The sequence below is a fragment of the Rhincodon typus genome, chromosome 22, assembly GCF_021869965.1.
Source record: "Rhincodon typus isolate 14 chromosome 22, sRhiTyp1.1, whole genome shotgun sequence".
Taxonomy (NCBI): Eukaryota; Metazoa; Chordata; class Chondrichthyes; order Orectolobiformes; family Rhincodontidae; genus Rhincodon; species Rhincodon typus.
In genome coordinates this window covers 34,496,728-34,512,478 of record NC_063353.1, presented here as the reverse complement: position 1 = coordinate 34,512,478, position 15,751 = coordinate 34,496,728, and the positions used below count along the sequence as shown (strand labels likewise).

At 40.2% G+C, this 15,751-nt stretch overlaps 1 protein-coding gene across 1 annotated transcript in view; it reads left to right on the top strand.

Moving 5' to 3' along the window:
- Window positions 1–15,751, top strand: part of LOC109912723 (staphylococcal nuclease domain-containing protein 1) — a 472,985-nt gene that overhangs the window by 347,943 nt on the left and 109,291 nt on the right. The gene's annotated exons all lie outside the window — the stretch shown is intronic.

Sequence of the window (15,751 nt, the reverse complement as noted above, 5' to 3'; positions counted from 1 at the left end):
GTAGTTAACAGCAGGGTTTTAGAATGTATTACTGTTAACCTAGCAATCACATCAGCAGCAATAGACGTTTTTTCACTATCTTGCCAAGTGATTGACTTGCTGAACAACTGAGAATAGGCTGAAACCATCAACCTGCAGACCCTTGCTATGATTCAAAAAAACAATAAAGCCCTTCTAATAATTATGTTTTGTGCAACCATAGGATATTTGTGTTTAGGTGGGTTGTGTTCTTTTGTGCCTTTTTGGGTCAGCCTAAACTGTTTCTGGTGTTTAAAGATGAAGCTTCCTGATGGCTCAGTGATGGCCAATGTCACAATATGGGACATCATCAGACTTGCATCTGAAGTTAAATGACAATGCAGAGTGAAGTCTAACTTGCAAATGGAAGTAGGATGAGGAGACTGAGTAAAGTTATAATTTCTTCTCGATAATTTAGAGAACAATTTCCACAAAGGTAACATGGTTCACTTCAGGAAGAGGTCTTGATGCTTTACAGACCCCGTTTTGTAAAATATATCTGCAGATGAGTCTGCAGCAGATCTGAAGTACTACCAGTATTCCACTACTCCACAGCTTGGGTAGCAGTCATGGAATTATCCACACTGCTTGATAACATCACTGGAACACCTCCCAACTGCGGGACTCCATGGTGAGGGAAGAAAATCAGCAGTGAAATATTTATTGGAAGCAATTGGAAACTATTAGTAGTACTTTGAAATGGCTTTCATAATGGCTCCATTTTAGTTTACTTCAGATGGGCTAATTTACACTAAACTCATCAATAGGGGTAAACTTTGTTGCTTTTCATGGAGGTATGATTTTACCACTGGAGGTAAGAGAGAGAGATTTAACAGTGTAAACTTGAATCTTGCTCACAACTATAGGTTTTCCAGAAGAATGAATAAAATATCATCAGTAATGAACTTCTTCTATATTAAAAATTATTGTCCCCTCATGCAGCTCCAAGCCCCACTGATCTTTGCAGAGCATTTTGTCCAAGGCTAAATCCTATATGCATCGAGCCATTGTAATGATACTGAGGTATCCATGACAATTGAAGACACTGCAGTGACCAAGTTGCTGTGCGCTGAAAATATACAACTAAATGTAAATTGCAGAGCCCTGGGCTCCTTGTAAATTCAAATCAACATCTCTGCTTAATGCACACGTAAAAGGAAAAAGTAAAAGCAGTTGGTTAGTGAAAATGCAAATACACAGAATGATATTTGTATTTTTCTTTGCCTTTTAAGCCGGTTTCTCTGAATCCAACTGACCATTGTTCACACAAATCATACCTATCAGTAAAAATTTAATCTAGGCTAAGGCTTTTTCTATGGAAAAGAATAGGCTGAGGGGTGACCTAACAAAGATCCTTAGCATTATGAGAAAAACATCGGCTGAATTTTCTGAACCCTTGCATGACATAGGCAATGACATATTAGTTGGGAAAATATGGTGAGATTGTCAAAATCCAGAAAAAAATGGTAAATTTTACAAATAAAGTTTGAACAGCAAGAGGAGAATCTCGCTAGTGAGTAGTGAGAGGTTTAATTTCATGCATATAGATTTTATTATTACCTAATCTCCCCTAATTTATATGCAGTTTGCAATTCTCCCATGCACTGGAGAGAAACTAGGTAGCAACTATTCTTGATCTGGCAATCTGAGCAGTTACCAAGCAATTCCACTCACCACTTGCTCCTGTGACCCTCCATCTTGGACAGCAGTCATGAACATCTGAGATCACACTCCACATGGACCGGCCACCCGCATTTCCCGTCCACAGATGTTGGCATCAGAAATGCACGAGCGACACCACATCATCATGGAACATCTCCAACTCACTTAGAATACAGTTCTCCACTTCAATACTACATTCGAAAGTGCACCAACAGCTTGCATTGTATACTGTGGCTGGACTACTTTCTGTGCAGGCGCAGGCACCTATGTCATGCATTGGAATAGGATGCACTTCATGGCTCTTCATTTTCTTTTTTAGTGTTCTTTCACTTTACATTTACATGGATGCTCACAGTGTCTCTCCCTTACCCTGCCTTGACATGCTCTGCTGCATCATTCAGAACTTAAAAGCTCATGGAAGTGGAAATACATGGAAGCTCAATACTGATGGGGTTGACCATGAATGCAATGAAGAAAGAATCAGTTTTTGGAGGCCCCCTGATTACAAGGCAGAGACCCTGTGATTTGTCTACCAAATACAAGTTGTGTTGCCTTCTGTCCTCCTTATTTGGATCACAGACGTGCAGTGTAAACTGAAAATGATTGTGACCACACCCGGAGTGGATACAGTAAGTGGTTTATTTCCTCTGAGCAAAAGAGCTCTACTTGAGAACAACCTGAGGCCCTTTAAAGGTGGATTGCATTAATCAGGCACTTGCATGGTACAGGCTGAAAACGTGTAAACATAATATCCTGAACACAAGCAGAGTGCAGCAAGATAAGATACAAATCCTGGTTTCAGAAATCTTGGCTGTGTCAGTTGGTCATTACAGATTGATCACAGTCATCTCTGTGAAGCAGAAATAACTACAGACAACTTTAAGTGTCGTCTACAGACTAAAATTCACAAAGGTGCACAAGAAATTTAACAAGACTAGGTCTCATAGGCTGTACAAGGGCACGAAGCTGATATCCTCTTACCTTGAATTGAAAATATTTGCCAGGGTGCTCAATATGCAGCCTATTTTGGCTAATAGGAGGTTGCAAAGAGAGCTGGTCATCATCAATGTTTCAGTAATTCAATCACACTTAAAAACTTACAAACTGTTCTGAGGAAGGGTCACCGGACCCGAAACATTAACTGTTTTTTCCTTCACAGATGCTGCCAGACCTGCTGAGCTTTTCCAGCAAATTTGTTTTTGTACGAACTTACAATCTCCTACAGTATTTGAACAGCATAGTTGGTGCTACGTATATCAGAATATGTTCCCCAACGTCAAAGGTTTCTGTAGTGGCGTTCTATGCATGGAGTACCATGCTGTCATTTGTGGATGATGCAGGTGCTGACTGCTCGTATTACTAGGAACCTGTTCTGTTTCTGATATTCCTGACGCAGGTTCTTTCAAACCGTGACCAATGAAACCAGCCACAGCAGAGCTTATTGTTGCTATGGCCTCAATGCTACAAAGGCACAGAGGATCTGAGGAAGGACTGATGTGTCAGCAGCTACCGAGTTGCCTCCACATAAAGACATCAAAGCTGAAGGTCCCCTTAGGATGTGGAGGCATAGGGTCTATTGTCCGCAATGCGATTTCTTGCAGATGAAAGAGATGCATTGACATCACAAAGTGCAAATATCCTGGGACACCATCATAGAGCTATACCATCTGCTGGATTAGAACTTGCTAGCTGAAGGGGTGGATGGCCATCCTATCTTGATAGCCAACAACTGTTTTTAGTTTTTGCAAGAGGCTGCTTTCATGGATCCACTAGGGATCTGTGTGGAATCTCTCAATCCTCAACTCTCAAATCCATGAAGGCTGTTGCTGAAGTAATTTGTGCCAGATCACATGGCTTCGTTTCATTTCCCCAAGAAGAGGTCAGTATTGCAGCCCAGGTTTTGCCAACTTAGTGGCTTCCCCCAGATGTACAGCCCTACAAACTGTATAAACCTGTTGAAAGCACCATATAATGCAGCAGATTTCATCAACAGAAAGGGATTCCATTCTATCAATGTGCAAGTCATCTGTGATTATGGTACCACATCTTAGAAGTCTGCACTGAGATACCCTGGAAGTTGCTGGAATGTCTGTATTCCTGAGAACACTCATGTACCTGCTTTGTTTCAAGGGCAGGATGCCTTAGAAGGATGGTTGCCAGTAGACAAGAGCTACCCTCTGCAACAATAGTTAATTACTCTGTTACGCAGGCAATATAAACCTGCTACTGTGCAACAAGATAGATTAATTAATGATCTCCTAAATGACAGTGACAATAATATGATTGAATTGCAAATTCGATTTGAGGAAAAGATTAGCATGTCCAGGATTTTTAGAAACTTAGTTAAGAGCAATTATGACAGCATGAATTGGGGAATTAGTTTGAAGAATAGGTCAACAGGGATGCAGTGGCAGATAGTTCAGGGGATATTTCAGAATACATAGAATATATACATTCCAATGAGGAAGAAAAATTCCAAGGGATGGACCCATCATCCATGATTCTTTAGAAAGCTGAAAGACAGTATCAAATTTAAAGAGCATATGATGGTGCAAAGACAAGTGGCAGTTTGGAGGATTTTGCAGAATATGAGTTGGCCTTAGGACCTTCAAACAAGTGGCAATTGAGATAGTCGATGCACTGGTTTTAATTTTCCAAAGCTCCTGATTCGGGAATGTGTCCTGTTAGATTGGAAAATAGTGAATGTAATTCCTTAATTCAAAAAGAGAATGAGACATAAAGCAGGAAGCTGCAGGCCAGTTAGCTTAGCATCTGTCATAGGGATATGTTAGAAGCTGAAGTTACAGTGCAGCACTGAGATAGGTTGAAGATACCAGAATCAGCATGGTTTTCTGAAAGGGAAATTATGTTTAAACAATCTGTTTGAGTTCTTTGAGGAAGTAACAAGTGCTGTGGCTAAAATGGAGTTTGAGGATCTTCTGTACTTAGACGTCTGGCAGTCATTTGATAAAGAGTTACATGAAAGGATATTGTGGAAAGTAGAAGCTCATTGTATAGGAAATAGCATATTGGCATAGATAGCAGATTGGCGAACAGGAAGCAGAAACTAGGCATAAATGTGTCTTTTTCAGGGTTGGCAAAAGGTAATGAATGGTGTACAGTAGGGATCAGTGCTGAGATATAAGTCGTGAACAATTTATATGAGTGACTTGATAAAGAGATTGAAGGTATGGCTGCCAAATTTGTTGTTGACACACAGGTATGGAAGTAAGTTGTGATGAGACATAGGGAGGCTACAAAAAGATATAGAAAGGTTAAATGAGTAGGCAAAGATCTGGCAAATAGAATATGATGTGAGAAAATGTGAAATTGTCCGTTTTGGCAGAATGAATACAAAAGCACATTATCTAAGTAGTGACAGATTGCAGAACTCTGCAAGGGTAGTATGCAAGTACAGCAAATAATTAGGGAAACTAATAGAATCTTATAATTTATTGTGACATGACGTGAATACAAAATTAAGGAGGTTATGCTTCACTTATACAGTTGTAATGGTGAAACCAGGTCTGAGTGTTGTATACAGTATTGGTTGTCTTATTTAAGGAAGAATATAAATGCATAGGAAACAGCTTAGAGAAGGTTTACCAGATTAAAACCTGGAATAAGGAGGTTGTCTAATGAGGAAAGATTAGACAGGCTGTCTTGTATCTGTTACAATTTCAAAGGTTAAGAGGCAACTTGATGGAAGCGCATTAGATCCTGGGGGTCTTGAAAGGGTAGATTGAAGATTATGTTTCCTCTTATGGGAGAATCTAGACCTGGGGATCACTATTGAAAAGCAAGAAGTAGTCCACTTAAAATTTCACCTCAACTCTTGTTTTATTTCCTCAGGCAGCTGTGAGGCCCAAGTCAAAGGTAGAATACTCTCCTCTTTCCTGGATGAGTGTAGCTCCAATAATACTCAAGGAGCTCACTTCATCCAGGACAAAACAGCCCATTTGTTTGGCGCCCTATCCACCACCATCACTCCCTCTACCACCAGCACACTGGCAGCAGTGTGCATCTTTTACAAGATGCGCTTCAGCAAGGGCGCTCTCGACTACACATCCACACTTTGTTAGACTAACTATTTCCATCTTCATACTCTTGTTCAATTTCAGTTATCTACTGCTGAAAATCTCATCCATGTCATTCTTGCCTCAAGACTTGATTTGATTTATTATTGTCATATGTACCTAAGTACAGTGAAAAGTTTTGGGCGTAGTACAGGCACATTTTAACATACAAAGATCGTGGGGTGATTGAACAGAGCAAGGAATACAACGTTATTACTGCAAAGAAGTTTCACAAAAGCAAGATCAACATAAGATTTTGAATTTAAGAGGTCAATTCAGAAGTCTAATAACTTAACTGTTCTAACATAGTCCAGTCTGGTGTTTCACATTATGCCTTCTGCTACCTGTCGCCTATCTCTCACCAAATCTAGTTGAGTTCTGAATCCTGTGCTTGCTGACTTATACTGAGTCACAGTTAAGCAATGATTAAATTTTAGAATTTTTGTCCTTGTTTTCAAATTCCTCTATGGTCTGCCTGCCCTATTTCCAGCCTTACAACCCTCCAAAGCCTGGGCTGCTCTATTTCTGATCTCTTTCAATTTTAATCACTGCACCATTGGTGGATACATCTTCAAGTGTGTAAGACCAAAGCTCTGGAATTCCCACTCTGCCTTTCTACTTCACTTTGTTGCATTGAACCATTTCTTAAAAATTAGCAAAAAAGAACAAAGAACTACAGATGCTGAAATCAGAAACAAAAATAGAAATTGCTTGAAAAACTCAGCAGGTCTGGCAACATCTGTGGAGATGCTAAGCAAGTTAACTTTTCAGGTCCAGTGGCCCTTCTTCAGAACTGGAGCTTTCCTTACAGCTGCATTTTGTGAGGGAGAAAGCAAACACTCTGGTCACTTTGGTAGAATGTCTTGCTTCCACATGGAAATTTTTACACTGTTTAAAAATTCCAAACCTGGTGTGCGTCAGATAGCAGAGCAATTCACGAGATTTATCGACCATGGAGAGTGCGATGCTGAGCCCAGATGCTTCACTAGATGTTAGATCTAGTTTTGTCAGCATCTTTATTTTGGAAAAATAGCATTTGAAACACTGACAACTGATATGATCAGAGACAGTATGCTATCCTTCATTGAACTTATGGCAACTGGAAAGGGGTAATAAATTGGCTGTCTTTAGAGCAAAAAACAGCTCCTTTATCATCCAGAAATCCAATGGTTTCTGCTGAAACAATGTCACCCCCAAGTTGTTCAGTTACCTGAGAGCGAATCACATAGTTGTTGACAGACAGAAGGCCTTTGTCATCGCTGACTGGTCACCATTACACAGATCGGTCAGCTACTTGTTGTCAGTCAAAGCTTCATTCATACAGATCCCTTGGCTGCAGCTCATCTGCAGACATTGAACAAGCAGTTGTGCAACGGTATTTACAATAAGTGCCAGGTTACTTGCCTTCAAAAATCCTTGTTTCTAAAACAGTTCTTTTCCTGTTTCAGTCCACAATTAGAAAGTCAGAAAAATACAGAGACATAGTCATTACATCAGCACTGTGAATCTGTCTTTCCTGGGATAAGATTGCTCAAACCTAGCATTGCTTTACATTTTAACAAGCACTGGGAACGTGGGATATCCCATTCAGTTTAATGGGGCATTAGAGACAGCTTGAAGCTCTCTTTAGCCCTTGCTGTACTTGATCAGAGAGTACTTGGGACAGTGTAGAGGAAGCTTTACTGTGTAATCTATGCTCTAGCTGCTCTAGGAGTACTTAGAACACAGGAGATAAATTTAACCTGCATCTAACCTGTGTTGAACTTGCCCCAGGACTGTATAAGGAAAAGTGAAGAGGGAGGTTTATTCTTTATCTCGCTCACACTGTACCTTTCTTGAGTGCACTTGATGTTGACATTAGCTGCCTGAAAGGGAAATCAGTTCTACAATTCACTTCTTGTATTTTCTCTATCTTTTGTTGCTGATTTTAATAGACTGGCAGTTGATATATTTGAGAGTTCTTTCGGATATTTGATCAACGTGAAATCTCAAGCAAATAGTTCAACTTTACTGAGATCACTAGATCAGCTGTGTTGAATACAAACACACAGAAACAGGCAGATTAACAAATCCAGTATAAATAGCAACCTAGGATATAATTCTTTTTCTCTCATTTTGGAGGATCTCAAAATATAATCTGTCATTATTTCAACATTGTCCACTCAGTCAGGAAGTGGCATATAGTAATGAATGGAACCCAAAAAGAAGAAAGCAAGCTTATAATAGAAATCAAGTGCATAGGGCTCTTGTGATGAAGTGGTAGTGACCCTACCACTGAGGCAGGATGACTAAGTTCAAGTCCCACCTGTTCCAGAAGTGTGTAATAACGTTGCTGAACAGGCTGATTAGAAAATATCTAAAATTCAAACACTGGCGATAAGCAACAGGTAATAAAGAATAAGGTGTAGTCATTTAGTCCTCGAGCCCATTTTGCCATTCAGTAAAATCTTGATTGATATGTCACACAGCTCCATATTTGGCACATATCTTAATAAAATGTTTTGATTGGTTATTTGAAACTAACACTCAACACCGAATTTTCCTCAGTTGCCGAAGAGAATCCCAGCAGTCTTGACAAACTTAACATGTAAAAGTCATTACTAAATTCACCCATGAAAGACCTAGATCAGGTATCAGTCTGGTTACATTCCCTCCAGTAAATATGATGTCTAGAACTGCTGATAGTACTCCCAAGTGTGATGTGACCAGGGCTTTGAATAGTCCTGGCATATCTCACATCTCCTTGTGTTCTAGTCCACTGGATTCTAGCCCTGAATTCTATTAACTTTCTTGAAAATATTATATACCTGTCTGCAACATATTATTCCTCTTTGTGTATGGACCCCTAAGTTTCATTGTTTGTAGTTTGCCACCATTTAAAAAAGTATTCCAATCTCTCCTTTTTGGGTGTAAGGTGAATGACTGCACACTTGTATATACATCCATATTCAACTATTTTGTCAGTTCATTTGATCTATTAGTATTCCACTGATTTAAATGCTGCTTATCTTTGTTTCATCTGCCAATTTGGTAATGGATGTCTTTATCCCTGCATTTAAGTCATTAATAAATATGGTGAAAAGTTGAGGCCCAATACAGATATCACTAGTCACATGCTTCCAAATACAATACTGCTCATTATCTGTACTCTGTTACTTGCCACCAGTTTTTTAACCAGGTCAATAATTTGTCTTCAGTTTCATGAGCTTCAATCAACCATAGCAAATGGCCTGTTTTGTGGGACTTATAAGGGACTTTTTGAAATCCATGTAGATAACAGCCATTGAAATTCCTCTGTCCACAATTCTTCAAACAAGTGCTACCAGGTTTGTCATATGTGACCTAATCTCTGTAAATCCTCACTGGTACACTCTAATCAGCTGTTCTATCCTTAGTTGTAATACTCGAGAAATTTTCTTGTAGAAGAACGCAGATCAATGTTCTAGTACAGAATGCCAGGCTGGATGGAACTATAACAGTTGTGCTATAATGCTATATCTTTAAAAAATAGGAGAGAAAAAATTGATTGCAACCTTAAGAGATGTTTCTTACAGCAAAGCTTGCTTTGAAGCACTTTTTATTCTGCAGGATCAGTAACGGAATTTCCTCCCTGCAGCACCTGTAATCATCAAAGATTGTCAGTCCCTGTAATACAGCTGTGAAATTCAATTATTTTGTAGCAGAAATATCTGAGTTTATTTTGCTTTCACAGTTGCCTCTGAGGTCACAGAAAAGTGCAAATCATTGCTACAGTTATTTTTTCTATATCTCATTTGTTGATGTTAACAAATTTTGGGGCTTTGATTTCGGATTTGTCTAGAAGCAATAACTTTCAGAAAAACTCTTTCCAGCAGTTTTTAATTTCTATTATTTGTTCATTATCTCTATCACTAGCTATCCCCAGCATTTATTGCTTCTTTTATTTAGCATTTATTTATTCAGCATTTATTTATTAATCCTTAATTGCCCAGGTGCGCTGCCTGCTTGAATCACTGCAATCTTGGCTTATTGATACACCCTCAGTGCTGTTACAAAGGAAATTCCAAGACTTGGACCCACTGACATTAAAGGAGCAGCAATATAGTTTCAAGACAGTATGTGTGTGAGACTTGGAGGAAACCTTGGAAGTTGTAGCGTTTCCATGCTTGTCAGATGGTCGAGATTGCAAGTTTGGAAGGTGCTGTGTAAAGACCCTTGGCGAATTTTGACAATGCATCATGTTAATAATATACACAGCTATCAATGTACATTGATGGTGAAGGGAATGAATATTGAGAGTGATTGATGGTGCTAATTGAGTGGGCTACTTTGGCCTTGATGGTGTCAAGTTTTTTCCAACATTATGGGAGCAGTACACATCCAAGAAAACGAAAAGTGTTTACTCACACTCCTGAATTATGCCTTCTATAGTGGACAGGCATTGGGGAGACAGGAGGTGAGTTACTCACTCCAGAATTCCAAGCCTCCCACTTAACCTTGTAGCCACTGTATTTATATTGCTAGTCCAGTTCTTTTCCTGGTCAATAGTTACGTTCAGGATGTTGATTAAATGGGCGGTGGCTTTCAGTGATGATAATTCTACTGCTACTGTCAAGGTGGGATAGTTTGAATGTCTCTTGTTGGAGATGGTAGTTCCCTGGCATTTGTGTGGCTCAAATGTTGTTTGCCACTTATCAGCCTAAACCTGGATGTTTTCCAAGTCATGCTGCATGTGAATATAGAGTCCTTTGTTCACTAAGGAATCATGAAGGGTGTTGAACGTTGTGCAGTCATCGGTGAGCATTCCTACTTTTGACCTTACGATGGAGGGAAGGTCACTGATGAAGCAGCTGAAGATGGATGTGCCTAGGACATTGTCCTGAGAAGCTCCTGTAGTGATATCCTGGGGCTGAGATGATTGATCTCTGGCAACCACAACCAGCTTCCTTTGTGCTGGGTGTGACTCAATGGAGAGTTTTCTTCTGATTCCCATTGACCTCAGTTTTAATAGGGTTCCTCGATTCCACGCTCAGCCAACTTCTGCTTTGATATCAAGAGCAGTCATTCTCAGTTCACCTATAGAAGCACTGAAGCATAAAAAAGTCACAGCACAGAAACAGGACATACAGCCCATTGTGTCTGTCTCCTAAATAAATTTGGCACCCATTCTCATCCCACTTGTCAGAACCTGCAGGTGACAGTGCTTCAGGTGCAGATGAGTTCAGGTGTTTTTCCAGACCCACAATATTCAAACAGCACAAACCAAAGAATATGGGTTTCGCAGGAGAGGTGATGGCCTAATGGTAATACCGTTGGACTGTTAATCCAGAGATCCAGTATATTGTCTGAGGACCTGGATTCAGATCCCACCACAGCAGATGGTGGAGTTTGAATTCATAAAAATCTGGAAATAGAAGTCTAATGATCATTGTTGATTATCAGGAAAAACCCGTCTAGTTCACTAATGACCTTAAGGAAAGCAACTGCCATCCTTACTTGGTCTGGACGACATGTGAATCCAGACCCACAGCTACGTAGTTCACTTTTAACTGCCCTCAGGGCTAGCAAGGATGGTCAATCATGCCTAGCCAGCGACACACTCATCCCGTGAATGAATTTAAAAATGCAAATAGAACAAGTTGCTTGAATTTCATGGGCAGCAATTCTTAAGTTTAACGGTCCTTTGTTGGTAATTGGGCCACCCCCACTTTAGCAGCAAACAAGATCTGTAACAATAGCATCATACTGCATTGACAGTTTGAATATACAAAACCTAATATTATTTATCTTCTATGACTCTGTGGGTGGCTCTTTTGCCTCTGAGTTAGGTGGGTTGTGGATTCAATTCCTACTTCAGCAACTTGAGCACCTAAACTGGACTGACATTCCCAGTACTGCACTGAGGAAGTGCTGTACACTGATTTGCTGTTTTTCGGGTGAGACGTTAACCACAGTACTTGTTTGCTCTCTCATTGGTTATAAAAGACACTCTGGCACTGTTCAAACAAGAGTATTGAGTGCAAGTTGCCTGCCACTCCTGTACACCACCAGGGCAGCATTTCTGTCACAGGCCTGCTGCTGTGTTTTGTCAGCCTCAGCCTCGGCCTCAGCATAAGCTTGAAGAACAACATCTTATTTTCCACTTGGGGACCCTGCAGCATCTAGGATTCAACATCGAATTTGATAACTTTAAAGCCTGATTCCATTCTATGCTTCCATTTCTTTTTACTCACCCTATGCTGGGTCCTGTTATGACATGAGTTGCTTTCAACACAGTCACTCATTCTCACCTACTCCTAGGCGTAGGATCAGATTATGAGTTGCATTCAGTACAGCTCATCTTATACATAAGCGCATTCAGCAGTATTTCCCAGCCGCTAGCAGTTCCGATGAAGAGTTACTGGACTAGAAACATTAATTCTGCTTTTTTTCCTACAGATACTGCCAGACCAGGTGAATTTTGACGGCAATTTTTGTTTTTGTTTCATATCTCTAGCATCCTTAGTTCTTTGTTTTAATTTAGTGGTGGGTGCATCTTGCTATGTACAAATTAGCTGCTGTATTTCTTATAGCAGAGATGACACTTAAGTTGTTATTTTGGGATATCGCGAGCAAATATGGTGACACCTCTAGCATTTTGTGCTTTCTTTGGAGGAGTCTTCATTCTTCTAAAAATGTACGTGAGCAGTGAAGTCTGTAGCGATTGGAACGAGGTCATCCAGATGGATCTCATAAAATTTGAGTTCCCTGATTGGGGCTGTGAATCTCATCCAATCAGGGAGCCCTGGCTGACAGAGATAAACAGGAGTGTCAGAGGTTCTGCTCACTCCAGGAGCTGGCTCTGTCCTAGCTGGGCCAGTGTCAAGTTTCTATACACGTGTAAATAAAGGGTGACTTAGTGATATGGAGTTATTTCAAAGTCTTTATTTATGTCCTAATGCAAGAAAGCGAAAAAGGCCTGTGGCCTGAAGGGAAATGAGTGAACACAAATGCGTTTCCCAGGGCCCAATTAACGGTCTCTTACAAAGACAGAATTGAATTGAGCAGAAAAGGTTGAATGTATTTGTCCCTGTAGGGCTGTAGCCAACCTACAAAGAATGATCTAGAGTCTTAGAAAATCATGCTTAGTGCATTCACTATCTTTCCAGTCAGTTCTTTTAGAACCCTGGGATGTCGACTGTTAGCTTTTTGGGGTTTGTTGGCTTTTGGCTGTTAAGTACTCCTGAGTCACACTAAACAAACCAGAGTGCAAAGCCTTGCCTTACAAGATCAAAGTCTGCTATTACACCAGTTCTTAGGTTTCTCTTATATCTTTCCTCTGCCAATCTTCATTATCTTTTACTTCTCACTCTTAGTTGCCAATTTTCTATCCTCCATCCTGTCTTTTGTCCAAGTAAACATTGATGTCTTTATTCAATGGCACAAGTGACTCAACAAACAGTTGGTTCCATGAATCTGTTATGACTGTGACTAGCCCCACTACTCCTCCAGTTGTACCATTTATATGAATGTGTTGATTTAATCATCAGAATGGCAAATTGCTTCTCTATTTTACCATTATCAAGAATAAGCAAGCTTTCATTAGATTTTTAAAATGAATTCAAATTAATCCATTATTGTAACAACAATCTTATTCTTAAAACAAATGACAAACACAGATTAATATATAAACTATACTCTGAATTGTAACTACATCCTGTTAATCCCAAATGTAGACACGACAGCAGAAATAATTATTTTTAAATGGATGTAAAAACTCTTAATGGCCAGAATCTGAAAATGAAGCATACAATAGGATTATTTCTCCCTGTTCACTGGGTTTCCTTTCAACTAAATCAACTTGGTTCTGGATCCTTGGAAAGTAATCATCAATGAACTTTTCAGGTTTCACAAGGTTCCCAGAATACTTCAACCAAGAGACTATTTCAGGAGAGAGGAACTTGCCTTTACTGTGAACTTTGGAGGATTTTTTTTCTCTTTCATTTCCTTGGCTTTGAAATTGTGCTCTGTTTGCTTAACATCGGGGCTTCTCAAAGTCGAGATCAAGACCACAAGCAAGATCATGAGCAGAAACTTTGAGACCACAAGGTCCAAGACATCAATGGCCAGTATAGAGCTTTGACTGAATTATAACAGACAGGTTTCCACTTTAACAGGTTTCTTCACTTACTTCCACTCTCCCAGGTCTCCTCCCCCACCCCAGTTTGCATTCTAAGATCTCACTAGGAGTGTTGTAACAAATTTCAAGTCTCAAAACGGATTCCCATTAGAATAAATTGGGAAGCACTGGCTTAACATAAGTTTACCAATCCCCAAACTAGGACTGATAAACCAAAATGTATGTTCTGTTTATTTGAAGATGTGTTTCTGGATTATTCAGCAGATAAAGTTTTAGCAGTGATTATCTACAATGCCAAAACCACCTTGGGCATCGACATGTATGGATCATGAACGTCTGTTGGCTGAAACAGGCCATAGAAAGTGTCTGGGCGGCACGGTGGCACAGTGGTTAGCACTGCTGCCTCACAGCACCAGGGACCCGGGTTCAATTCCAGCCTTGGGCGACTGTCTGTGTGGAGTTTGCACATTCTCCCTGTGTCTCCCAAAGTCCATAAATGTGCAGGCTAGGTGGTTTGGCTCTGCTAAATTGCCCATAGTGTCTAGGGTGGGAAATGCAGGGATAGGGTAGGGAGGGGGTCTGGGTGGGATGCTCTTCGGAGGGTTGGTGTGGACTCGATAGGCCGAATGATAATATGTAACTAATATTACTCAGCTGGGGATGAAGAACCTGGGAAGTGTAGGGGCAAGTGGGAGGGGGACTTCTTGCAGCAGAAGGGAACACTTGGTGTGCCGGTCACTACCCATCCAACCCCACTCCTCCCCTCACCTAGATCTATTTCCTTGACCAGATGTGAAAGACCACAATAAAATGTCTGTCTCCATGTGCATAGACAGAACCAGTGATGTCAACTAGCTGCATCACTGTATGTATGCTGTGGGGATGCATTGATCCACTTGGTGGTGGCATTCACATTGACAAGTCTGAAAGGTTTAGCAACTGTTTTTCTCGGTAAACAAAGCTGCAATTGTCTCACTTAGCTGAAAACTAGACTGTGAAGTGGCTGCTGGTCATATGTTCAATATCCTAGTTATTTGCTTATTAGCATATTCTTCTTAAATTCTTACCATTACAGAAGGGAATTGCTGTCATTTTGTCAATGTTCTCAACGCTGGGCAAGTTGCTGGTTCCATTGATCAAGAACTAAGGATGTTCTGACACAAACTGAATTTTAAATTTGTCCTCCTGCTATTGAAGAATAGTGGCTCAGCTTATCGTGAAAGTATTTGCCCTGTTTTGTTAGTATTGTTGGATATAGTCGTGACATTTGAGGTAACAGAAGTGAGTTTGGAACTTGTCACACATAGGAAACTATCCCTAATCAACATGAAATGCTCTACCACCATTTTTATTCTCAACTCCAGTTTGGCTTAATAAAATTTTCTTTGCATTAAAAAGAAATTCTAAGATCAGAACTACTTAAATTAGTTCATAGATCACAAGCTCCCAGATGGCTTGATGAATATGGATTTTGTGTGCTGCCAAGCTGTGTAACTCATCCCATGTTCAATAACGGATTTATTTTGAGATAGCTGATCTGAACTGGGGCAGTGATTAGCACCTCACTGTTAGCCTCAGCAGACCTACACAAAACAAGTAAAAGGAGGTATCTGGTAACAAGGGGTAATCAAAGCCCAGCCTGACCCTGTACAGGAGGATAGAACTAACAATGAGCAGTGATCAGGATATGCTTTGGTTCTCACCGCATTTTTGGAATGATGTAAGGCCTGGAAGAGGGTGCAGAGGGAGTTTAGTACTAGGGTGCTCCTGGGCTTGAAGGACTTGCATGGATAGACTAGAAAAGATGGTGATGTTTTTAAGAATAAAGAATTTTTAAGAGGAGACTGAAAAAGAGGTGTTGAAAACCATGAAAGGTTTTGTTGAATAAATATGGAGA